The sequence below is a fragment of the Bubalus bubalis genome, chromosome 5 (assembly GCF_019923935.1).
Source record: "Bubalus bubalis isolate 160015118507 breed Murrah chromosome 5, NDDB_SH_1, whole genome shotgun sequence".
NCBI lineage: Eukaryota > Metazoa > Chordata > Mammalia > Artiodactyla > Bovidae > Bubalus > Bubalus bubalis.
The window spans coordinates 122222606-122247312 of NC_059161.1; the positions used below are offsets into that span (position 1 = coordinate 122222606).

Sequence of the window (24707 nt, forward strand, 5' to 3'; positions counted from 1 at the left end):
TTTTTATTCAAAACACGGTTTGCATCTCCCCCACGAAATCAGGAGGGCTTTCTAGTTAACTGTGCACAGGCTGAAGAAAAAAAAGTTCCCCCCCCACCCCTTGGAAGAGCATCCTAACAAATGCTTGCCTTTGGGAGGGGTCAGTCTGGAAGTGATTCCACAGTGGAATCTGTTTTGGTCTTGACACGCCTCCCTCTGAGGGTTCCCATGTGGCAGGGGGAGAAAGGAAGCCCGGAGAAAGGCAGGGTCTGTCCTTCGGGTGCCCCGAGCAAGTCTGAGGCCAGAGAGGACAGTGTGTTCTTGAGAACGTGCCAACAGCAGGCCGGAGGTGGTGAGGAACCGGGGCGGGGTGAGATGCGCGACCTCTGGTCTTAGCCATTAAGGAGCCTCTCATCATCGTCTCCAAACCAACTTTCTTCCTGCTTCCTACACGCCAGAGAGGAGCTCCCAGACTTGAGTCCTCACTCCCCCTTTGCCATCTACCTGCACCCTCCTTCCATCCCACCCCCTCCACTCATCTCTACCTGTGGCCGAGCTGATTTCACTTCCCACATGGGTCTGCACACCCCACCTTCCTCCTCCACCCACCCTGCTCAAGAATGTTCCACGATATCAGTTCCTCTAGAAAATGTCCGTCCTTCTTGGTGGGCCAGTCTCCCTTTCCAACTTGATCTTCTACTGTCTCAACATAAATCTTAGGCACTCACCCAAACGGTGGGCTCACTCTCCCCCAGTCCCACCTCCTCTAGGCACCCCCTCCTTCTCCCTCCCCTGACTTAGAATGACCTCGGTTCTCTCTCTAGGTGCAAATCCTACCCCTTTTTGAAGGTCCACACAAATAATACCATCCTGCTGATCAATCTGGTTGAAAATGACCTCCATCCCCTCTCCCTCACTGAAGCACTACAATTCTGCCCCCTTCTCTCTGTATCTCCACTTTGTGAAGAAATCATTAGCATAACCTTTTTCCCCCCAAACATGTGTTGAATGGTTTAGAGGAGTAAAGTCTTTTTAAGAAGGTTGAGGGACTTCCCTGGCAGTCCAGTGGTTAAGATTCCATACTTCCAATGTAGGGGTCCAGATTCAATCCCAGGTTGGGAGAACTAAGATCCCACATGCTGTGCATCCTGCCCAAAAAATTAAAAATAATAACAGTGTTGGAGGGAATTATTAAAAGGGAGTCAGTAAAGGGAAAACTCTGACATTTCTACACCACCCTCTTCTGAGGGCTTGCTATGGGGCTGACACTGAGCTGAGCACTTCCTACGTACGACCTCGTTCTACCCTCTCAATGAGACTACAAGGCAGGTACCGCAGTCCCTTGTGTACAGACAAGGAACCAAGGGCTTTGAGAGATTTCCCGAGAGCCTCACAGTTTAAGGGGAGCGCAGCTGGAGTTCAAGCTTGGCTCACAACACGGATTGCTATGGCCAATAATCAGTACTTCATTCTCAGAGAATTTACAACACAGAACAGTTAGGATGAACTGGCAGGGTAGGAAACCATGAGTTCTTTCTTCTTCCGATTGGAACAAATTCATGGAAAGGATGCATAAAAGGGATTTTAAAAAGAAGAAAAAGGGATTTGAGTTCCTAGAATATTAGGATATATGACGAAGTTCTCTATGTGCTGTGCTGTGCTAAGTCGCTTCAGTCGTGTCCAACTCTTTGCAACCCTATGAACTGTAGCCCTCCTGGTTCCTCTGTCCATGGGATTCTCCAGGCAAGAATACTGGAGTGGGTTGCTGTGCCCTCCTCCAGGAGATCTTCTCGAACCAGGGATGGAACCTGCACCTCTTGCATTGGCGGATGGGTTCTTTACCACTAGTGCCACCTGGAAAGCCCTGAAATTCTCTGTAAGATATGGTATCTAAGGACTTCCCTGGTGGTCCAGCAGTTAAGATTCCGTGATTCCAATACAGTGGGTATGGGTTTGATCCCTGGGCAGCGACAAGAGTTCTGATTGTGGAGTTCAAGTCCTGACCCCTGCGCCTACCAGCTGGGGGTCTCAGACAAGCTAGTGAACCTCTCTAAGCCTCAGTTTCCTCATCTATAAAATGAGCATAGTTACCTGGCCAAAGGGGACTTTGGGTGGATGAAGTGAAATAATCTATATGAAGCTCCTGGTACATATAAGGTGTTTAATACATTATTATTACTGTTATTACTTCCCTTAGACATGAGAATCTGCATTCCTTTTCATTTGTTTTAAACCAAAGCATCACATGTAAAAAGTACATAAAATGCATTCATCTACTAAATCATCTACTTTTATATGCTTGATAATCATCTACATTTATATGCACGTATATACCCACCACCCCAGTCCACATACAAACGATTTCTGTCTCCCTCCAAAGTTCCCTCCTGCACCTTCTCATTCCATATACCCACCAAACACACCCATCATCAGACTCATCATAGTTTCTCTTTGCTTCTCCCTGAACTTCAGATGTCTAGCCAAAGCTATGGTTTTTCCAATAGTCATGTATGGATGTGGGGTTGGACTATAAAGAAAGTTGAGTGCCAAAGAATTGATGCTTTTGAACTGTGGTGTTGGAGAAGATTCTTGAGAGTCCCTTGGACTGCAAGGAGATCCAACCAGTCAGTCTTAAAGGAAATCAGTCCTGAATATTCATTGGAAGGACTGATGCTAAAGCTGAAACTCCACTTAAAAAAGACTTTACTTTGGCCACTTGATGTGAAGAACTGACTCATTGGAAAAGAACCTGATGCTGGGAAAGATTGAAGGCTAGAGGAGAAGGGGACGACAGAGGGTGAAAGTGTTGGATGGCATCACTGACTCGATGGACATGAGTTTGGGCAAGCTCTGGGAGTTGGTGATGGACAGGGAGGCCTGGTGTGCTGCAGTCCATGGGGTTGCAAAGAGCTGGACACGACTGAGTGACTGAACTGAACTGCACTGAACTTCGGATGAATGGATGCAGACAGTGTGCAATCTGTCAAGGTTGCGTGTGTGGCGCTCCATCGTATGAATCAGTACCATCGTACCACAATCAGTGTTTCCAGTCTTCATTGACAGGATTGGGCAGTAGCTCCTTCGAACACTCTGTACATAATTTTTGGTCAGCCCAGGCACTGGATATATATATACCTGTGAGAGGAATTACTGGATTCGAGAGTAGGCATAGCTTTAAGTGTGCTAGAATCTGCCAGTGTTCCGACGGGGCTATGTTATGTCTATGTCCCCCACAGCAATGCACCGTAGTTTCAGTGGTTCCATGTCTTTAATGGCACCTGGCGTTCACTCTTATTTTAGTATTTCTGGTGGCTGTGTAGAGGTATCTCTTTGTGGTTTTAATTTGCATTTTGCTGATGAGTAATGATATTGAGCCCCTTTTCATACTTTATTTGGCCATCTGTACATGCTCTTCTGTGAGTGTCTGCAAGGTTTTTGCTCAGCTTTTATTGGGTTGTTTGCCTTTTTCTTATTGATTTATAGTGGTTCTTCATTGACTCTGGAAATGATATATGTACAGATATATATATTGCAGCTATCTTATTCCAAAACTGAGACTTTCCATTTCATGTTTTTAAAGTTGCCTTTTAAAAATTTATTTTTTTACTTGAAGTTGATTTACTATGTTATGTTAGTTTCAGGTGTACAGCAAAGTGATTCAGATTTTTTTTTCATATACTTTTCCATTATAGGTTATTATGAAATATTGAGTACAGTTCCCTGTGCTATACAGTAGGTCTTTGTTGGTTATCTATTTGATACATAGCAATGTATATCTGTCAATCCCAAGCTCCTAACTTGTCCCTCCTTCCCTTTCCCCTTTGATAACTAAAAGTGTGTTTTCCGTGTCTGTGAGTTGATTTCCATTTGGTAAATAAGTTCACTTATATCATTTTTTTAGATTCCACATATAAGTGATAACATATATTCACATTTCTTTGTCTGATTTACCTCACTTAGCTTGATAATCTCTAGGTCATCCATGAAGCTGCAAATGGCATTATTTCATTCTTTTTTATGGCTGAGTAATATTCCATTGTGTGTATATATCACATCTTCTTTAGCCATTCATCTGTCAATAGGCACTTAGGTTGCTCCCATGCCTTGGCTATAATGAATAAGACTGCTATGAACATTGGGGCTGCACGTATCTTTCCTAATTAGAGTTTTCCTCTTTTCATGTTTTTAACAGTGCTTTTGATGAAGAGCCCTGGTGGCTCAGAGGGTAAAGTGCCTGCCTGAAACACAGGAGACCCGGGTTCAATCCCTGGGTCGGGAAGATCCCCTGGAGAAGGAAATGGCAACCCACTTTAGTACTCTTGCCTGGAAAATCACATGGACGGAGGAACCCGGTAGGCTACAGTCCATGGGGGTCGAAAAGAGTTGGACCCAACTGAGCGACTTCACTTTCACTTTGATGAAGAGAAGCTTTTAATTTTGATAAAGTACAATTTATCTATTTTTCTTCTATGGTTAAAAAGTGCTTTTCGGTGTTCTCTTTTAGAAATGTTTGCCCACCTCCACAGTCATGAAGACACTCCATATTAATTTCTTTTAATAATCTCATGTTTGTGGTATCTTCCTGTCAAGTTGGAGATTGATTGTTAATTCAATGAGGAGCAAAGCTCTCACAGGAAACATTAATGAAGCATGACCGGCTCACATGATAATGCTCAGGCGGTAATGACTGCCTAGGTCTTGGGACCCTCCAGCCTGCTCTTTGGCGGCATCAACAGGCACCCTTGCTGACTGGCTGCTCCGCTGAGATTTCACTGGAGGAGCCCCTAAGAGAGGAGCAGCATCTTTTAGAGTGAATCTCGGAGGAGGAGATGGCAGTCCCCCTCAGTGTGGGCCCAGCAACTCACACTCACACCCCCCACGGTAATCACCTTGCAAGCACATCCTTCTCTTCCCCTCTAAAAACCTTTCCCCATGCATTTCCTGTGCTCCCTAAAATTTCCCTTACATTGTCATTTGTCTAGCCATTTATCAACTGGGGGCATTTGTTATACGTTTGTCTTTTAAATCATTTCTTCCCTTCTGTCTCTCCATCCCTAAAAGCATCATTTCTCAACCTCAGTCCTGTTTTCACTGTGGACCCGATACTCCTGTGCTGGTGGGTGAGGGTCTCTACACTGGAGGATGCAGGACTCTCCCTGTTTCTCTTTTTCCTACCTTCCTTCTCCCTGTCAATCAAGAAACCCACAGGAAAAGTGAGGGGGTGGCTGGGAGGTGAATCATAGCTTTTTCAAGCTCACAGGGCCACAGATATGATCTAGTGCAACCCCCGCTTTTACAGTTGAGGAAACGGATCTGAGTGGGGGAGGGGAGGATGCATCAGAGACGAATAAGGGAATAAGGGGTGGGTTGAGGGAGGGGAAGGCAAGTGCCAGGCCACAGAGGAAATCAAAATTCCAGGGCCTGAAGCAGAAATTCCAGTCCCACCAGGGAACCTGGGATTGCCTCCCACAGCTCCTTTCTCTCTCTAAGCCACGAGCTCCATTCCAGAAACAACCCAGTACTGGTCAGATGGAGGTACAGAACCAGAAACAACAAGCCCCCAGCATGGGGTCAGGAGTGTCGGTCCCTGGCAGCCCATGCCAGCGCTTCCAGTGGACACAGATGACCACAATATCAGCGAGGGTGTTTCATGATGACTAATGCTATAAGTCATATATATATGACTAATCTTAGCTTAATCCTATAATTATGAGGGAACTGAAGGTCAGGCCACCTGGCCACACCTGTCCCAGTGGAGAAGTTACAGAGCAAGAGATCCATGAGAGCAGGAGGGAGCCCTGAGACCGTGTCAGTCCTGGCCTGTCTCCAGGCAGGCAGATGGCTTGGGAGAGCCCTCGGTCAGAATCTCCCAAGTCACACGGTGGGTGTTAACACCTGTTGAGCGCTTACTATGCCCTGGACACTGTTCTAAACAGCCTGTGAATACATGAATTCAGTCCCTCGTCCCCAAGCCTCTGAAGGAGACACTGTCATTCTCCCATGTTGGAGATGCTGATACGGATCCCAGGGAAACCTTGGTCAAGCATCAGGGTGCTCTCCAGGAGCATCTTTATGGGGTCACAAGGCAACGCAAATCACCCCCTTCCTACTGTAGCCCATGTCAACCTCACCCCCTCACACAAGTGTGGAGGCACTCTGGTGTGTAAAGGCCTATCCCTGTAGATATATACCTATCCCTATAGGTACACAGTGGAATACTACTCGGCCATACAAAAGAATGCGATAATGCCATTTGTGCAACATGGACGGACCTAGAGATTGTTATCATACTAAGTGAAGTAAGTCAGAGAAAGACAAATATCGTAGGATATCCCTTATATGTGGAATTTTAAATGTGATATAAACAAGCCTATTTACAAAATAGAAACAGACTCACAGGCATAGGAGAAAAACAAACTTACAGTTACCAAAGGGGGCAGGGGGTAGGGGAGGAATAAATTAGGAGTTTGGGATTAGCAGATACAAACTACCATATATAAAATAGATAAACAACAAAGTCTTACTATATAGCATGGAACTATATTCAGTACCATATAATAAACCATAATGGAAAAGAATATGAAAAACAATATATATTTATATGTATAACTGATCACTTTGCTTTACACCAGAAACTAACACAATATTGCAAATCAACTATACTTCAATTTAAATTTTTTTAAATAAAAATAAAGGGAGTTCTCTGTTGGTCTGGTGGTTAGGATTCTGCACTTTCACTACTGAGGGCCCAGATTAAATCCCTGGATGGGGAACTGAGATCCCAAAAGACGAGTGTCAAGGCCAAAATTAATAAATAGTAAATCAAATGTAAATTTAAATAAATAATCTTTTTTAAAAAGCCTAGGCCAAGAACCTACACAAAGCCCTGGATGGCGATCAAGATTTTAGTGGTACATGATGAACATTTTTACTTTAGCAGTTATGAATTTGTTTCAGTGCTTACTAGAAAACGTCCAGGTTTCATTGATGGTAGTGATATAGAGATTTTTTTGTAATTAAATATAAGTTTTTAAATTTATTTTCTTAATTAATTTATTTACTTCGAGGCTGCTCTCGATCTTTGTTGCTGCTCCCAGGCTTCTCATTACCATGACTTCTCTTGTTGCCGAGCACCAGCTCTGGAGCACAGGCTCAGAGCTGTGGTGCCCCGGCTTAGTTGCTCCACGGCATGTGGGATCTTCCTGGACCAGGGATCAAACCAGCGTCCCTGCATTGCAAGGCGGGTTCTTAACCACCAGACCACGAGTTATGTATGCTGTGCTCAGTTGTGCCCGACTCTTTTGTGATGTCATGGACGGTGGCCCGCCAGGCTCCTCTGTCCACGGGATTCTCTAGGCAAGAACACTGGAGTGGGTTGCCATTTCCTTCTCCAGGGGAATCTTCCCCACCCAGGGATGGAACCCTGCATCTCCTGGGTTTCCTGCATTGGCAGGCGGATTCTTTACCACGGTGCCACCTGGGAAGCCCTAAATGTAAGGTTTTTTAAATAAACCTACTTAAAGACAGTTATCAAACAAATAGCAAGTGATGGGATGTGGATGTGACAGAAATTCTGATGAGGGACTTCCGTGTGGGCAAGCCTGCTCTGGTCTCGTCTCATCTTGAGAACAGCTGACCCCTGCCGGAGCCCCTTGAAGACCTGGGCTGTCCCCTCACACCTCTTATTCCCCACTGCCATCCTCAGAGCCTCTTTCTCAACAGCCTTGAAGATCAGAGTCAAATAGCTCTCTGCCGTCTCTGCCCCTTTCCACATGTGGGTCATTATTTTAGGATTTTCTCTGTTTTCTGGTGATGAAAGAGTAACCCAGCAAGGCTGATAAATATACTCAAATCCACAAGTAAGAGGCCAAGTGTGATGACAGAAAGGAATGAGGAAACCCCACCCCATTTTCTCTGGACCTGGTCCTGGGCGTTCTGCCCCCAGCTGGACTTCTGAGGCTGGGGCCATGCCAGCCCCGGGGATCCTCCACTGAGGGTCTCTCCCCAGCACTGTTCTGTGACCTGGACGATGTGCCCAAGGACCCTGCCCTCTCCCCCATCTTCCTGGGGACACGGTGGCATGGAGCAGCCTCGTGGCTCCTGTCTCGAGAGCCTACAGGGAGTCCCGTGGGTTCAACAGCCCTCTCTGCTCAGCCAGCCTCCAATGGTACTGCTTTCCTGGTGGGACACGAAGGACTGTCCTTCCTGGGCAAATAGGGAACGTTTTCAGAGAACACTCATAAATGAGATCAGGAGGACTCACTCCAAGCCCCGGGGATATAATGATAAATAACAGGAGGGGATTTGAACCAGCCACCAAACCCCACTGTCCCCAGAGATTTCTCAAGATGGGAATCAGATGTCATTGGCCTGCAAGTGTCTGGCTGGCTCCTGGGCGCCACCTCCCCCAGAGCTGGGCAGATGCCCAGCGGAGGAAGACTGAGCCTCTCAGGGCATTGTTCTCTCGCAGAAGAGGATCTCGAAAGCAGAAGGAAATTAGAAACAACCATACGATGAATACCAGATTCTCCTCTCTCCCTGCTTCGGCTGCCAGGAGATTAAGCAGCAGGGCTGGCTGACAGCTCACCCCACCCAGCAGCTGCGGGCCCTCCAGGACACCACTCCACGGGAAGGGCTGGTCCCCCAGGCCTCGCTGTTCCCTGCTGCTGTCCACGGTGTCCATTTTCCTTCTCCACTGAGATGCTGGTGGTTCCTCAAGGGCATGTCTGGAGCTTCCTCCCCACAAGGCACAACAGCAACAAGCCCCGGGCACCCTGTGTTTGTTGACTGCGTGACTGATTCACTCTGGGCCACCGTCTAAGCACTTCCCAGGTATAAATTCAGTGACTCTCCCCATAGTCACCCTGTAGGGGAGAAATTATCATGAGCCCCCTCTTAGAGATGATGAAGTGGGGTCCAGGCAACCCAGCCAACTGGGCAGGACTAATCCAATGTGGCAGCTTTGACGGGATCAGACCATTTTGCCCCTCACTTCTCACCAACGTCAGCCTCCCCCAGCGACTCCGTGAGATGTGCATGAAGCCCAAAGTCCTACCCCAGGTTCTGGATAAGGAGGATGATCCCTGGACAGATGTATTCCCTTCAGAACCCACACCCCAGAGACAGCACGGGCTGGGGAGTTTTTGAGGAGGTGTCAATCTTACCAACTCAGCATCCACACACTCCTGCTAAGAACTTTTCCTTAAAAATGCATTTTTTTTCCCTGTTGGGGCTAATATTCATTTTTACATAATGTTGTGTTATATGCCACCTACGTAAGCAGACACGAGCCTCCAATGTTGTGGAATACTGAGCTCATGCCTCTAGTCAAACTGCTGTTTGCTTTCTGCTGCAGCCATAGCTACGATCGGAATAAACAGAGGAGAGAGGTTTGGCTCCCGGTCCTACGAGCTGGGTGCTGTGCCACCATTCCCCCAAACAAAGGGGAAAGATGCCAGGAGGGACGGACCAGGGCTAATGGGGAAGAAAAACGCTCTTCTATTCCAGGGGCTACTGAGCAGGGTCACAACTCCCCAGAGAGGGGTGGGGAGGGGGCAAGGAGGCATTCCCTTAACTCCTGTGCGGAGCCAGCAAGTTCTCTAGCTGTGGGAAGCGGAGGGAGGAGCCGGGCGCCGTGACCCACAGCCCTGCGCATGATGTCAGACTTGGAAGGTGCCAGCGAATCCCAGCTTGTCCGTGATGGGCCTGGACCTGGATCCCAAGGCCTCTCTGTCCAGCCCAGGGCTCTCGCTGTCCACCCTGCTGGCCACTGGCTTCAGGATCTGACAGCCCCATGCTGTGTGTGCAGTGACCTCCGCCCTCGGGATCATACTGTGAGGTAGCCATGCCTCTGACCATGTCCTGGGCTGCTGCATCCATCTGAACAAGAAAACCCGAGGATGGGCTTTGTTCTTGGACTCTCCAGTGTACGATCACACAAGTGTGATCTGTTTCTTTAGAGTCTGGTATGTTGCTGTTTTTCAGTTGCTAAGTCTAGTCCGATTCTTTGCAACCCCATGGACTCCAGGCTCCTCTGTCCTTCACTATCTCCTGGAGTTTGCTCAAATTCCAAGCATTGAGTCGGTGATGTTATCTAACCATGTTATCTAACCATCTTATTCTCTCCGGCTCCCTTCTCCTTTTGCCTTTAATCTTTCCCAGCATCAGGGTCTTTTCCAATGAGTCAATTCTTTGCATGAAGTGGCCAAAGTATTGGAGCTTCAGCATCAGTCCTTCCAATGGATATTCAGGCTTGATTTCCTTTAGGATTGACTGGCATTATCTCCTTGCCAGTTCAGGGAGATCTCTTGAGAGTCTATTATATCAAATGTTAAGACAAATGTTGATGTAAAGATCAGGGTTACGGATTCAATTTCTAAATAAGCCAGTGGTCATATCAAGGGAAATAAGGAAATTTCATCCCCCCCAGGGGTCTTCACCATCCTGCCCACCTCCAGTCTCAGAAGGCATCTGAGTCTTTCCAGAAAAACTTCCCCTGTGTTCCAGTAACAGCCAGCACCTCTTGTGCAGTGATCTCACCCCCAGGTTTCTTTCAGGGCACAGGAATCAACTGCAATCTTGCTTCAAAATCCTCACCTTCTCTCTCCTGCTGGCTTCTTCTGCTCTGCCTATACACACCTTCAAGTATGCCTCGAATGAAAATTCAGGCCTCCTGTGTCTGCCTCCTGTGCCCAGAGAGGTCCCATCTCTCCTCTTACCTTGAACTCCAAACTTCCCGGTAGTCCACTTTCATCTCTTGAACTTCCCCCCAGGATTCCTAAGGCCCCTGCCGTGTACAACCCAGCCTGGCTACTCAATGGGAACTGCCTCTCAAGAGTCATAAAAAGTCTAGAAGCATTGAAGCTCACAGCCACTCTCTCAACACCCATTCCATTTGACTTCCTTTTGGCAATGAACCCAACAGAAAAGGACCCAAGGAAGAAAAGATTCTTCCTTGCAAGAGGTACATGGGGTAAGCACTGTTCGTTGCCTATTCAAAGCCATTTCCCTTCTCCTTAGCTGGCAGAATCCCAACTTGGGTCAAACACAGGAAGGAGATTCTTTTATTTCAGCTTCCAGTCCAACAGCAACATAGGTCCTTTCTGACCAGTGGGACATAGGTGGAGATCAGCTGGGGTCTTCTGGGGACAGCCCCCCACCACCACCCACCCCCACAAATAAGACGGAGACATGAGGACAAGACTGCTGTTTCCTGCTCTGCCCAGGCGGCTCTGTTTCCTGTCTTTGAACTTAGCCGTGTGAGAATGTGATTCCTGAAGCTGAGGGAAGGTCAAGAGGACCTCAGTGACACTGACCGGAGATCTGCAACTGACCATCTTAACCATGAGAAAAAATAACCCCTCTTACTCAAAGACACAGAAATAAACTATGGCTACCAAAGGGGAAAGGGGGTGGGTGGAGGGATTAAAAGACGCTTACTCCTTGGAAGGAAAGTTATGACCAACCTAGAGAACATATTAAAAGGCAGAGACATTACTTTGCCAACAAAGGTCCATCTAGTCAAGGCTATGGTTTTTCCAGTGGTCATGTATGGATGTGAGAGTTAGACTATAAAGAAAGCTAAGTGCTGAAGAATTGATACTTTTAAACTGTGGCGTTGGAGAAGACTCTTGAGAGTCCCTTGGACTGCAAGGAGATCCAACCAGTCCATGGGAGATCAGTCCTGGGTGTTCATTGGAAGGACTGATGCTGAAGCTGAAACTCCAATACTTTGGCCACGTAATGCAAAGAGCTGACTCATTTGAAAAGACCCTGATGCTAGGAAAGATTGAGGGCAGGAGGAGAAGGGGACAACAGAGGATGAGATGGTTGGATGGCATCACCGACTCAATGGACATGGGTTTGTGTAAACTCCGGGAGTTGGTAATGGACAGGGAGGCCTAGCGTGCTGTGGTTCATGGGATCTCAAAGAGTCAGACACGACTGAGCAACTGAAATAGAACTGGAAATGGAGGGATAAATTAGGAAGCTGGGATTAACATATACACACTACTGTGTATAAAAGAGATAAGCAACAAGGACCTACTATATAATTCAGGGAACTCTACTTAATATGATGTAATAACCTATAAGGGAAAAGAATCTGAAAAAGAGTATATACATATATATTCTGAATCTTTGTGCTATATACCTGAAACTTACACAATACTGTAAATTAACTGTACTTCAATTTTTAAAACTAAAAATAAATCCCTCTTGTCTACATCATCACTGGACAGATTTGCTGTTAGCTGTAGCCAAAAGGGTCCCCTACCAATGCTAAAGCTGAAACTCCAGTACTTTGGCCACCTCATGCGAAGAGTTGACTCACTGGAAAAGACTCTGATGCTGGGAGGAATTGGGGGCAGGAGAAGAAGGGGACGACAGAGGATGAGGTGGCTGGATGGCATCACTGACTCGATGGACGTGAGTCTGAGTGAACTCCGGGAGTTGGTGATGGACAGGGAGGCCTGGAGTGCTGCTATTCATGGGGTCGCAAAGAGTCGGACACGACTGAGCGACTGAACTGAACTGAACTGAACCAATGTGTCACGCCTCTCCTCTTGTTGACTCCACCCTTCTATCCCTCATTCTCAAGTCCCCTGGACAGCCCCTCCACCACCCCCTTGAAAATCAGTGTTCTCCTGGCCCTCTGTGTTCCCTACGTGCATACCCCCATCAGTCACCTGTTCATCAATTCAGCAAATACCTGTTGGCACCTTCTCTGTGCCAGGTTTCCCTCACAGACTTGACACTCAGGTGGGGAGACAAAAAATAAACAAGATGAGTCAATAAGAATGCCAAGTTGTGATCAGTGAGTGCTCTGAGTGAAATGACTGGCTAAAGAGGATATTGAGAAGGCTGTGGAGTCTCCTTGGGTCTTGGACAGTGATCAAAGAGGCAACGTTTATGCTGAAGTGTGAAGAATGAGAAGAAGCTGGCCATTCCAGACAGTGGCATGGAGGATGAACCCAAAGAAGGAAAGATTTGGCATGTTACGGGGATCCCAAGGAAGCCAGTGAGGCCAAAGAGAAGTGAGTGATGGGAGGCAGGAAGTCAGATGATTACAAGGGTAGACACTTGTTGTCACAGGATGGTGGTGGTTGTCACGTTAGGTGTGGTAAGATGTCATTGGGCAAGAGGATTAGCAATCAAATTTCTGTTCCTAAAAGGTCATCGTGGCTGAAATTTGAAGCCAGAGTGGAAGTGAGAACCCCACGTGGACTTAGAAGTCTCCTGGGTGAGAGGCGGTGGTGGCTTGGCCAGGAGGGTGGCAATAGAGGTGGAGAGAAGAGGTGTATTTCCTTTGTGATGTGGTCCCAAGGTGCACATTATGGGACTTGCTGATGAGTGAGATGCAAGAGAGGAGGAATAGGGAGACGTGGAGGATGGCACTCACATGCTCACCCTGAACACACGGGAGAAGAGCGCCATTTACTGAGACGGAGAAGCGGGTTTGGGAAGGAGGGAGGAAGCCATTCTTGGAGCTCCATTTTGGAAATGCTGAGTTTGAAATGCCTCAGAGACCTTCAAGTGAAGAGGGCAAGGTTAGGGCTCAAGGAATGGAGAATTTGGAGATGAACGGCCTACACAGGGTCTTTAAAGCCACGAGAATGAATGAGATCCACTGAGTGAAGCATAGTAAGAATAGAATGGTTGTTGTTCAGTCACTAGGTTGTATCTGACTCTTTTGCGACCCCATGAACCTGGAGATCCCATGGACTGCCAGGTTCCTCTGTTCTTGGGATTTCCCTGGCAAGAATACTGGACCTTTTAGGAACAGAAATTTGATTGCTAATCCTCTTGCCTGATGACCTCTTACCACACCTAATGTGACAACCACCACCGTCCTGTGACTTAACAAGTGTCTACCCTCGTAATCTTTATCTGACTTCCTGCCTCCCATTTTCATCTCCTGCCTGCCATTTTCATCTCCAGGGGATCTTCTCGATCCAGGGATCGAACCCACATCTCCTTTACTACTGAGCCACCAGTGAAGCTCCAAGAACACAACAGGGCCATTCAAGTTAGAACTACCATTTCCTTTTCACTTCGTCTCTCTTCTCTTCATGTGTTAGACTTATCTTATCAGTTCTAAACTCAGAACACGTCTTAAAGCTGTCCTCTCTCCCTTCCCATGGCTGGGGTCCTTCCAGCTCTCACTTGTCTCCCCTGGAGACTTTCAACCATTTCCTGGCCTCTGATCCCTCCAGTTCATCCTTCATTTTGCCACCTGTGGAGTCTGCCTCTGCTCAGCAGGAGCAAAAACAAAACTAGCAAGTCCAGGAGGTGACCTCAGAGAAGCTGTCATGGAACACTGCCAGGAGGGAACAGGGTCACCCAGACCTGAGCTGAGAGAGGCAGCAGCAACACAGAAAAAGAACCAGGTGCCCAGGTCAGTAACCATGGCAAACAGGGAAGACATGGCAGATGCTGGCTGAGCACCCTATTAAAAGTCCATCTCTGGCCGGGGTTGGCTTTATTAGCCCAGTTCCCTTGCACCAGCCCATGTGGTTTCAAACTTAAAGGTACCGCCCAACAGCCAGCATGCCAGGGGCCCTCTCTAAAGCAGATCAGCAACAATAACAAAAATAGCAATGACTAATGTTTATTGAGCACTTAACCATGTGCCAGGCACTGTGCCAAGTGCTTCACATATAGTCCCTCATTTCATAAAACAACCCTATCTACAAGGCAATTTATCACAGATGCAGACTCTGAGGTTCAGGGAGGTTGAGAAGTGGTCACGGCCAGGGCTTAGGTGTTGGATAGATATGGGTTTGTCCCAGCTGCATGACGGGGCTTTGTGAACTCTGCAAAGTGGGATTAAGTGAGCTAGCTAATTCACATTAGGCATTTGGCTCATGCCTATCACAAAGGAAGTGCCTAATACTGATTTTGTGATTGCTATTGTTTTGATGATGCTGAAAACAAAAGTCAGCTGGTGTCATTTCCCTGTATGAAAACCTCCAGTGGCTCCCACTTCCCAAAGATAAGGACACCCGGGTCTCCCCAAAGATAAGGATGCCCGTGTCTCACCGGCTGGCTCCCCCACGCAAAACATCTTTCAGCCATGCCCTGCCACTCACGCTTCCCAAAGGCACCTCTGAGCCTCCGCTCCCACTGGTTCTGTGCCCAGGGCACCCTCCTTGCCCTTTCCACCAGGGAGGAGGCAGGAAGTTGTCAAAAGAGAGATCCCTAGTTTTCAGCTTATTGGACCCACAGTCTGGGACGACTCTCTCATACTTGCATCCCAGGCACCTAGCGCAGCATCAGTTACTCAGGAGTGCGGACAGATGTAAATATCAAGAGCTCATCACCTTTTTAAAAAGGAGTTGGTGAGGAGCTCAGTTCAAGATTCCAGGAGGAGCCAGCATCTCGGCCAGCCCTCCCAGCTGCGGTCAGTGCCATCACCTCCACGTGCCAAGAACAGCTCTCAACTTAACTCTCCTCCAAGAAAACTTCAGAACCATCCTGGGAGCAAGATTTCTAAACTAAAGGAAACGAACAACTGAAGGTTTTGAGGGAACACAAGCCCAGGGAACAATGTCTGGGCAGAGAAAGGCTGTCCCCCAACCCAATGTCGCTCCCACGCCACCCCACCCCACCCCCCACAGCCCAGCTTTCATCTCCAGAAACGCACCTCATGTCCACCCCAGGTTCTTGCTCAGCCAGAAACCTGGCAGAAGAGCTGCTAGTGATCGCCTGGAAGGTTTCCTCATTAACAAGCCTCTCTAGAAGACCAGAAGCCTTTTGTTGTTGTTCAGTCACTCAGTCATGTCTGACTTTTTGCTACCCTATGCACTGCAGCACGCCAGGCTTCCCTGTCCATCACCATCTCCCCGAGCTTGCTCAAACTCATGTCCATTGAGTCGGTGATGCCATCCAACCATCTCGTCCTCTGTCGTCCCCTTCTCCTCCTGCCCTCAATCTTCCCCAGTGTCAGAGTCTTTTCCAATGAGTTGGCTCTTTACATCAGGTGGCCAAAGTATTGGAGCTTCAGCTTCAGCATCAGTCCTTCCAATGAATTTCCAGAGCTGATTTCCTTTGGATTGACTGGTTGGATCTCCTTGCAGTCCAAAGGACTCAAGAGTCTTCTCCAACATCACAGTTTGAAAGCATCAGTTCTTTAGCACTCTGCCTTCTTTATGGTCCAACTCTCACATCCATACATGGGACTACTGGAAAAACCATAGCTTTGACTATACAGACCTTTGTTGGAAAAGTAATGTCTCCACATTTTAATATGCTGTCTAGGTTTGTCATAGCTTTTCTTCCAAGGAGCAAGCATCTTTTATTTTCATGGCAGAAGCCTTTAGTCTCAAAAAAATATGTGTTAATCTTATAGGTTGGATAGCATGGGGAACCTTAGTTTCCCAACTAGGGATCAAACCCATGCCCCCTGCAGTGGGAGCATGGAGTCTTTACCACTGGACTGCCAGGGAAGTCCTGCAATTCATATATTCTTAAGGAGCCTGCAGATGGACTGCTGGTGGCTCAGATGGTAAAGAATCTGCCTGCAATGCAGAAGACCCAAGTTTGATCCCTGGCTCAGGAAGATCCCCTGGAGAAGGAAATGGCTACCCACTCCAGTATTCTTGCCGGGAGAATCCCATAGACTAAGGAGCCTGGCGGGCTGCAGTCCATAGGGTCACAAAGAGTCAGACACGACTGAGCAGGCACGGGCAGATCACACACCCCACTTCGATGAGCGTAACAACAATAACAGATAGTATCTATTAAGCCCTGCCTACACGCTCAGTATTTCACATTTGTAATCCCATCTTATCTGTACAACAGCACTGCCATGAACACTGCTTTATTGTCCCCATTTTTAGCCAGGGGGAAACTGAGGCTAGAGAACAGCTTGTAAGTGGCAGCAGGGGAGAAGGAGCTGGGACTGGATGCAGGCAGCCTCTCTCAGGAGCCAGAGGTCCTACCCACTACGCTGCCTGTTCCTCTGCACTGCCTGCAGAGGGGGCTATGATTCCATGAGTCCATGGTTTGGGGGTCTGTTGATTCCTATAGTTTCTTATTAGCTGCTATTATCTGGGGGAGTCATTGGAAAAGACCCTGATGCTGGGAAAGACTGAAGGCAGGATTGAAGGAGAAGGGGACACAGAGGATGAGATGGTTAGATGGCATCACCGACTCAATGGACATGAGTTTAAGCAAGCTCTGGGAGTTGGTGATGGACAGAGGAGCCGGGCGGGCTACAGTCCATGGGGTCGCAAAGAGTCAGACACGACTGAGTGCCTGAACTGAACTGAACTGGGGAAGGTAGGAAGGAATTGTCAGAACAGTCCCCTCTCATTAGAGCCTCGTTAGAGCCGCTGCAGTGCCTGCCATGTTTTTCTCTTGAAGACCTGGCTAGTCAATAGCAGAGCCAGGATGTGAACACAGGACTTGAACTTGGCCTTGCACCACTGCCTTCCATGAAGGTTACAGCCTGGTGTCCACAGGAGGTTTCGGCTCACCCAGAGGAGTGGGGACTGGAGGAGCCTGGAAGTGGGAGGTGTACTTTGAATTCTAGGTCTGGATGTAGGCACTCTGATCCCAGAACACATCCCAGCAAGAGGACTGTGTCTAAACACACTGCTACGGGCACAGTCGGAAGCTCCAAGTTAACTCTGAGGCTACAAAAGGGCTTGGAAGGAATGCCATCTTCCACCGCCCGCCAGCACCCTCAGAATGATCACAAACAAAGAAGCTATCAAAAACCAAACCATCATGAAATCTAGAAAGATGGTACCAATGAACCTATTTGCAGGGCAACAATGGAGACACAGACGTAGAGAACAGACTTATGGAAACGGGGAGCTGGGCAGGGAGGAAGGAGAGGGTGGGATATATGGACAGAGTAACACGGAAACATACATTACCATATGCAAAATAGATAGCCAATGGGAATTTGCTGTATGACTCAGGGAACTCAGATGGGGGCTCTGGAGAGGGGTGGGATGGGGAGGGACGTGGGAGTGATGTTCAAGAGGGAGGGGACATAGGCGTACCTGTGGCTGATTCATGTCGCTGTTTGACAGAAACTAACACAATACTATAAAGCACTTACCCTTTAATTAAAACTTTTAAAAAAATTGAAATAACAACAAGAGACATGAAGAAGGAGCTGCCTTTGCCACTTTATCCTTTGGCGGTAGGGAACGAGGGAGCATCTCCAAGCCCAGGGAGTATGTGAGCTCCTTACTGGCCACTCAGTCTCCAGGTCCTCCTCCATCATCCTTATCACTGAGGGCCCTTGAAGACCCTAGAGCATCACTTCACCTTAGAATAAGGCTGAGCTCGTAAGCAACAGCAGTGACAGCTGCCCACCAAGAATGAGGACGGAGCTACATCCTCACGTTCCCAGGGGCTGGAAAGTCAGAGCTGCAATGGGCCTTAGCAATGGTTCCCCTCAGCCCCCTCACCTACCCTCCCTGCTGGCCCCTTGCAAAAAAATGTAAAGTCAGCCCTCAGAATGAACAAAGCCAAGCTTTGTTAAGCATGGAATGACTTCGGAGGTGGGTGGAGGGAAAAAATTGGCTGGTACTTGTGTTACTCACTTTACAGCTCTGATTTCTCTCCCCTGCCTATCAGAGGCAAAGGGTCCCCTTCCTGGTTCCTCCTGTCTGTGTCATAAGTTCCGTGCGGGCAGGAGCTAGCTCTGTCTCCTTTCATTGCCCCAAGCCTAGCATGCGTCTCTCCAGGTGTGGTATCTGCACCAGACCCACCTGGGGGCCTGATGACATCAAATTCCCGGCCCCCACTCCAGATCTACTGACTCAGACCCTCCAGGGTGGGGCACAGAAATCTGTGTATCCAGCACTCCGCTGATTCTGAGGTTCACTGTCCTGCTGGTTCCTTGATGTAACCGCAGGCCATCCCACTGAGGAAGTAGGCCAGGCCCTGATGGGGACCATCGGGCTGGGAACCAACCAACCAGGTGTGGACTAAGGGGTTTCCTGGGACAGGGGACTCCCAGGGCTAAAGCCGGAAGAGTCTGGGACAAGCCAGGATGGTTGGTTATCCTAGCTCCTCTCAAAACTCCACACGAGGGACTTCCCTGGTGGTCCAGTTAAGATTTCACCTTCCAATGCAAGAGGTGCAGGTTCAAACCCTGGTCCAGGAACTAAGATCCCACATGTCTTGAGGCATGGTCAAAAAAAGCATACAAACTGTAATAAATTCAGTAAAGACTGTAAAAATGGTCCACATCAAAAGGAAAATGTCAAAATAAAAATAAAGACTCTGCCCTTCCACTGCATGGGGCGTGGGTTCAGTTCCTGGTCAGGGAACTAAGATCCCAAATGCTGTGTGGCACCAACCAAAATAAATAAATAAGTAAAAGATTAAAAAAATAATAATAATACAAGGACAAAAAGCAGGAGTGCCCAAGCTCACAAGTGAGGGATTATCTCCAAATCGCTCATACTTGAAGTTGGAATGGTGTTGAGAGGTACTCAGAGTTGAATGTGGGCATTGATGATGTGATGGGATTTCACAACACTTCAAAGGAAAAAAGGAAGCCAGACCAAGAGGAACTGACTCGGGGGCTCTGGAAAAGGGTCCATCTTCTCTGGGCTGTCCCCTCCCTAAAACCTACTGTTGCCACCCTGTGCTGAAAGCAGCAAATGCCTACCCTGAGCTGACTGTCCCCTTGGGATCAGAGGGGTCACCCTGGGCAGGAGAGGGTCATGAGACTCACATGGTGTCAGAACCAGAAAGTCTCCTGGAGACCAGACAGCCGTGGTCCCCCATTTCTCAGAGGAGAAAACTACGGTCCCGAGGGCCATGTGATTGGCAGGTCACACAGCTAACAGCCCCAAAGTGACTTCTGTCCTCCTGGTCTCCACACTGCTCCATAAGTTCTCCACCTGGGCAAAAAAATAATGACCCACGCAAGAGGGGGAACTAGAAATACTAATTGAGGAGGAGGCTGGACACACAGACTGATGAGAGCAAAAGAGTATGTGAGGGTTCATGGTATTCTAACCCATGTTGCAGATGAGGAAACTGAGGTACACAGAGGTCCAATGTAGTTTCCATGGTTACGTACAGGAAAACTACCTTGCGAGTCATCGGTCCACAGCGGCTAAAGAAGTGGATTCTGCCAATGGATCTTAAGATTTGCTGTATCTGAAATGAGGGACTCTTGTGACACTGTTCAACAGAAAGGTGGGGTGGACCACCAGGAGCTGGAGCTGGAGATCTGGAGCCAGATACCCTGTCCCTAAGCCTTCAGCCTGGGAGAACCTCCCAGAGACAGTGTGTACTCGGCCAAGTGGAGATTACCTTGGACGGGGCACACCTGGGGTGATGTCTACTTTTCCTTTTCACCCGTTTTGAGTTGTATGAGATAATTAGTAAAATGTTGGCTTTTTTTTTCATATCCTTAAAAATTGACTGTATAGCCCAGTCAACTATATTTATTATCTTACAGTAAACTAATGGAAAGAAAATTTTAAAAAAGAATATAGACATATACATGCATCTATGTGTAACCGAGTCACTTTGCTGTGTACCTGAAACTAACACAATGTTGTGAATCAACTATCCTTCAATAAAAAAAAGAAAAAGGAAAAAAATGATTCAAGAGAAAAGAAATCTTTCTTTAGTGGATAGAGAAGAGCAGGAGGCTAAGCCCTGAGCTCTGGGCTTAGCCAGAAGCAGTGAGATGAGGACGGTGGAATTTTAAGGTCGAGGCTGGGATCAAAGACAAAAAAAAAAAAAATCAAAGGATCCCCCATTAACCGGAAGGAAGGTGGTCATGGACATCCTGGAGAGGGGGGTGTCTGTATTGCTGTAGGAATGGACTCTAACTTGCCTTTTAAAGCACATTAAGGTGATTTAATCTGGAGATCATAAGGCATTTCCACTTTTCATACTCAATAGTAAAGGAAGGACAATATCTGAGGATTTTCAAACTGATCTCAAAAGAGTATTTTGAGTTCTTCATAACTGAGAATTCAAAAATATTCCCTCCGAGTCCATGACCAAATGGGAACAATCTTCCAGGAATGGATGTCTCTGTGGTTGGTCCAATAAAACCTTGGCTTTCGGAACCCTTGGGGAATGAATGAGTCACTTTATGGAGTAGAATTTCCTGAATGGCTGAAGATGAAACCTTTAAGGGACAGACATTTCAACTTTTAAATAGAAGTCTTTCTAAAATGGCTTCTTGGCCTCCTGCATTCTAAAACAGAGTGCCCAGGACCTCATGTCACCAACCCCATTTCTAGGCAGCACCCTAGAGCTTAAGAGTGCCTGAAACTACTCATGAAGAACTTTCCCTCTCTAACCTCTCACTCGGCTGGTGGGAATGTAAGTTGGTGCAGCCAGGATGGAAACAGTGTGAGTTTCCTCAAAAACCTAAAACTAGAACTAATATATGATCCAGCAATCCCAATCCTGCAAATATACCCAAACAAAACTATATTTCAAAAAGACACACGCACCCCTATGCTTGTAGCAGTACTATTCTCAATAACCAAGACACGGGAACAACCTAAATGTCCATTGACCGACGAATGGATAAAGAAGATGCGGTGCATATATACTCAGCCATAAAAAAACAAAATAATGTCATTTGCAGCAACATGGATGCAACTTGAGATTATCACACTAAGTGAAGTATTAATGTTAGGTTGCACCAACCTAATAATAAATTAGAAAGAGAAAGACAAATACCATATGATATCTTATGATATCGTATTCCACTTACATGTGGAATCTAAAATATGGCACAAATGAATCTTTCTATAAACTAGAAACAGAACAGACTTGTGGTTGCCAAGGGGGAAGGGGTGGAGAAGGGAAGGACTGGGAGTGTGGGATTAGCTGATTTAAACTATTATATACAGGATAGATAAACAACAAGTTTCTACTATATACCACAGGAAATTTAATATTCAATATCCCATGATAAACCATAGTAGGAAAGAATATTTTTTAAATTATAGTTTTATGTATATAACTGAGTCCCTTTGCTATACAGTAGAGATTGGCACAACACTGCAAATCAATTAAAATAATAAAAAACTTTTCCTCTATAACCACAGGCCCTCTACTGGGCCACACACCTGTTCCTCATGCCCACCATCTCTTCCCATCCCTCTCATTTCATCTCTAGTCTCTAGTCCTGCTCCTCATCCCTCCTTAGGACTGACAGTTATTGAAAACTCAGCTGCCATGTCCAGTGGGTCAGCAGGTTTCTCTGTCTCTATTTATTAAAGCTACAGAACTGAAAACTATTGAAAAAAGTCATGGAACTGTGTTGCAAACAATCATAGCAACAGCCCACAATCATTCAACCCAGGACATTTTCATTTAAAATTTTTCATGAAGTCCTTACACCCTCAAAGTAACCAGCAGAAGCAGTTTTAGCCACATTTTTATGAAGGAACTAAGAACTCCAGGTTAGAGGAGTTTTTATAAGGTCACCTGACCAATAAACTGCAGGATAACGTGAATCCAGGCCCTCTAACTCCAAATCCATATATTTTCCTACTTCTTGAATCACTTACTCTGAAAATATCTGGTATCTAAAATCTGCCAAGAGAACGGGCAGAGTAAGTAAAAACAGACACTCCAGCTGAACTCCTTTGATACAAAGATCAGTGAAGACGAGCCTGACAGCGACTTTTTACTCCTATCAATGTTAAATTGTTGCTTATGCAAGTCACCGTCATTGTTCATTGCAAAGAAGTGTTGGGTATAAAAAAGCCTCTGAAATGTTTCTGCAGATGAACCAAAGGATGATGTGGCTGTAATGGGTTTGCACCGTAAGACTGTGCGCATGCTCAGTCGCATCTAACTCTTTGTGACCCCATGGACTGTAGTTCACCAGGCTCCTGTCTATGTGATTTTCCAGATAAGAACACTGGAGTGGGTTGCCATTTCCTTCTCCAGGGGATCATCCGGACTCAGGGATCAAACCTGGGTCTCCTGCAGATTCTTTGAGCTACCAAGGAAGCCCTCCCATCCTGTAAGTGTAAACAGCCCTAACGGAATAAATCCAAGGTGAGGGTCAAGGTGTCATTCTGTTTTTAATCTCAAAGTCCTACAGACCAGAAATGTGCTCCTAATGATGTATCCACCTTCAGCTATTCCAGGACAACACAACAGTGCCTTAACGTTGCAGCAAGTTAATGATACAGAATATTAGCTATTTGGATTTTTGCAATGCTCATTATGCCTTGCCTCACTAGAATATTCCAAGAAGACAAGGACTTGATCTTGCTTATTGCTATTCCTAGGGCCTAGAATATAATGGACTTTCAATAAATACTGGTTAGATCAATGAATTTAGTAAAACCTTATCAGTTCAAAAATGTCCCTGATTGAGAATCTGTGATAATTTAAACAGAGGTTATTAAGCAAACTGACAGTATATCTAAGATGAGGAAGCATTTAAACTACGTAGGATAACAAACTATTTACAAACAACTTGCTTGTTAATTATGATTATTTGTACACATTACGGTCCCCAAGGTTTTCCTCTAAAAGACCTGGTTTACTTGATGGTTATGCAAAGCCTAGGTCCTTCCTTGAAGCTTAGTTCATAACACTTTAAGGATAGCCTTCAAAGTAATGTAATTGCATTTAAAAAAAAAGAAAATGCAAGGACTTCCCCGGTGATTCAGGGGTTAAAACTCTGCATTTCCACTGTAGGGAGCATGGGTCAGATCCCTAATTGGGGAACTAAGTTCCCACATGCCACATGGTAAAAAATAAATAAAATATAATAGTAATATATAATAAATCATATAATAATATAAATAAATATAAAAGAAAAGACATATTCTACAATTCAAATATTTGCAGTGATCTCAGCAGAAAGCATATCCTATAAACACCTTAAAGTCTCGATGTTTCTATTCTCCACATGACTCGCCCAGCATCCCAAAAATGTATCTTGAAACACTCAGTCCTTTTGACACTGAGGAAAGCATGCCAGCAGCTGTAGCTGGCTTGAAAAAGAAATGTGGACATGCTCTCAGGCAGTTTCCAATTACCGTGCTAGAACTTACAGCAGTGTATTTCTTTCTTTCTTCCATCTATATATCGAGTGGCCGAGGTTTGCCATTTTCACCCATCAGATCGTGGCATATGGCCTAGTCTTTTGAAGTTCAGCTTAGCAAACACTTCCTGCAATCTGACACAGCCCCAGGTTTGAAGGCTCAAGGATGAGAAAACATGTCCTTCCTCCCCTCCAGAACCTTCTTCCATTGGGGGGAATTATACAAGTTACATTAATTATATTGGGATTATAGTGACATAACCAGACTTTAACGAGAGCTATGGTTGAAGAGTACTTAAGGGGCTGTGTGGGTGCAGACAAAAGGGACGGGTCTTTTCACGAGGGGGAGAGGTGTCAGGGACAGAGAAGGTGACATGTGAAACTGTTCAGATTTACAATGTAGACAAGGCAGGGAAAGCAGAAAGCACAGTTCATCTATGTACGAACGCTGGATCATAAACCAAAAATTACGTGGAAAAACCTCATAGAGTTGAGAAAATTCTCGTGTAACTAGGGCTCTGGTTCCTAACCACCAAAACCACAAAAGCTGAGAAGATTAAAATTTGTCTAATCGTCCAATTGCTTCATCACACAGCCACAGACTGAGGCTTGAATGCTAAGTAAAGGGTCCAACCAGTGGTCATCGAAGGCGGGCAAGGTCAACAACTTTGTGAAGACCGTTTGCCGCAGATCATCATCTCCTGCAAATCTT

The 24707-nt window shown here is 46.5% G+C and overlaps 1 protein-coding gene across 1 annotated transcript in view; it reads right to left on the reverse strand.

Moving 5' to 3' along the window:
* AHNAK (AHNAK nucleoprotein) overlaps nucleotides 1-24707 on the reverse strand; it is a 93284-nt gene that overhangs the window by 346 nt on the left and 68231 nt on the right. The gene's annotated exons all lie outside the window — the stretch shown is intronic.